Source organism: Neltuma alba, unplaced genomic scaffold, assembly GCF_004799145.2.
Source record: "Neltuma alba isolate B1F8T4 unplaced genomic scaffold, ASM479914v2 tig00011274_pilon, whole genome shotgun sequence".
NCBI lineage: Eukaryota > Viridiplantae > Streptophyta > Magnoliopsida > Fabales > Fabaceae > Neltuma > Neltuma alba.
The window spans coordinates 589,599-592,071 of NW_021635984.1; the positions used below are offsets into that span (position 1 = coordinate 589,599).

The 2,473-nt window shown below is 35.3% G+C and overlaps 1 long non-coding RNA gene across 1 annotated transcript; it reads left to right on the forward strand.

Annotated features, from left to right (window-relative positions):
* The first annotated feature begins 227 nt into the window (after window positions 1-227).
* On the forward strand, window positions 228-1,804 carry LOC114763321 (uncharacterized). Its single transcript, XR_003742333.1, has 3 exons — window positions 228-312; window positions 1,321-1,401; window positions 1,742-1,804. It is a non-coding gene; the product is annotated as an uncharacterized LOC114763321 (long non-coding RNA).
* The last annotated feature ends 669 nt before the right edge of the window (window positions 1,805-2,473 follow it).

The following is a 2,473-nucleotide window of genomic DNA, read 5'->3' on the forward strand; positions in this document are numbered from 1 at the left end:
AAAATTATTTTATGGACTAAAGAAGCTAATGGAAGAAGAAAATTCATATAAAATATCCAGGTTTGATTTTTGGAATTATCTTATTATCCTGGAAAAATAGAGAAGGATCAAATTGAAGGGAAAATAAAGATCAAAGGGTATAATGGTCATTCTACAGCGCTCACCGACCTAACATCTTCTCCCTTCTTATTTTCCCCTGCTGCACGACTGAAACAGAGAAAGAGAGAGACGGTGGACTAGGGGAAGAACGAGGAAGAAGAGGAGGTGATTGAAGGAGACAATCGGTTCATCTAAAAGTGGAAATCAAACCAGGTGAGTCTCCTGAATCTTCTTCCATCTTTGTTTTCTGTTATTTGGTCATGTGTTGCAAGACGACGATGAAATGAAATCTGGTTTTTGAGAGAGAAAGTGAAGAGCATGAGAGCTAAGCTATAAAACTCGTGCTTAATGGTGAGGATAGAGTTTGTGGTTGGAATTTTTGCACTTGCTTGTATAGTTGATTACTCTGGTTTTAGTTACCGAAACAGGGACGTTCAGTTTGTTCGGTGGTAGTTTGAGAACCTTGGAGGTGTAGATGTAATATATACACACACACACACGCGCGCGTATGTGTGTAGGTGTTGTCCGTGTCAAATCTGGAATTTTAGTGGCAATATCTCAAGCTGGAAAATTGAAGGATCATTACGGGTTGATGCTCTGCAGCTATTATTGGCATATTGAGTTATTGGATCAGGTTTAAAAGCTCTATTGTGATAGTAAGAAAATAGTTTTAAAGCTGGAGAATTTTTAGAACTAAAGTAAAGAGTGCTGTTCCAAATTGGGAGTATGTTTAGAATCTGGAAAATTTTTCCAGAATTGCTTATGACTGTGGCGTGAAAAATAGGAAGAGAAGAGAGATGATTAAACCTCAGGGTAGACATATTAAAATATTTTTGGAAGCATGGGGTGCTGTCCGAAATTGATTAAAGTGTGAAGATAGATATTGAAATCTGAAAAAGTTTACAGCTTAGCAAGGTTGTTGAGATTAATGTAGAATTTGAATACTGATTTGAGAGGACTGAATCAAGATTTTTGGACCTTAAAATGGGAAATAGAATGACGCATATGAAGCTGGAATTGTGGGAGAAATATCCGAAAAGATTAATGTATGCTAATTGTTTATAAGTTTGTGGAGTATAATTGTTATATATATATATATATATATATGCGTGTGTGTGACTTTTGGAAGTATGACCGTGGGAAGCATGAGGGAAATGGGAGAGTACTTAAATACTTATACCTATATATATATTAATCTATCCTTGCCTACATAATTTATAGGATTTGATATTTGTTCAAGTCCATTAAGAAGGGAGCCAAGGAAGAAGCAAGAGGAAGTTAGTACGGAAGAAAAAGCAAAAGGTAGTAACTCTTTTCTTTTAATGTGATTGTATATGGATTGCCACATGCTTGGATGTGCCTTTATGCTGATTATGCATGAGAACATGTAAGTTGCCTTTGCATAATAATATTTGTCATGACAATATGCGCTGGTTTCCATTTATTTTGGAATGTGGGCGCGATAGATAGCGATTAGCTATATGGGTGTATGGTGTATATGCATCATTGATTATATTTGGATGCAAGGTGTTGTTCTCTTTGGCCTGTGTAGCATGTGTTTGTGATCTTGTATGATTACGTGAGGGAAATTTGTTACTACTGAGATTCTTTAGAATCTCACCCCTTCTTCCATGTAATACAGCAAGAGCAAGTACTCCTAAGGGCAAGGGAGTAGTGATCGGTGGAGTTTAAAGGTGCAAGAAGCTGGCGATCATTTGTACATATATATTTTGCTTAAAATGCATCTTATTTAGGAGTAAAGATATATATTGTATATCTATTTTGGTATGTAAATATTCCTCCATAAGGAGATGCCTAAGGGTAGATAGATCATAATGACTGCTATTGAAGGAAATCGTCAAATTTTTTTGATATAATTATTATTTGGCCTAAAATTATGTGTATCAAATTATGTATCACGTCATGTGAGTCAATGGCCAGAATATTGAATGTTAGATCCTACTGGCTATAATTGATTTGATATGGGATCCAAAAGGTTGGATGGAAAAAGAATGGGTTCGATGGTTGAATACGAACCATGGGTCTTAGACGGTTTTTACCGTTTTTGTAAAAGGGTTAAATTGGGTACTCGAACCATTAGACCGGTTACTTTAAAAGTGAGTTTCTGAAAAGTTTTAAACTTTTCAGAAAATCCTATTCCTTGAACAGGATTAGATTTTGTGCTTAGGAACTGTAAAAAAAAAAATTTGATTTTCCCAGGATTGAAACCTGGCTTTTAATGATTCGAGGTTAAATAGAACAACTCTATTGGTGTATAAAGGATAGTCGTGACAGTGGGATTCTTGGTTAGAGATATAAATAAAATCAAGAGACAGAATCAAACATTATCTGCATATGTAATTATCCTATTACA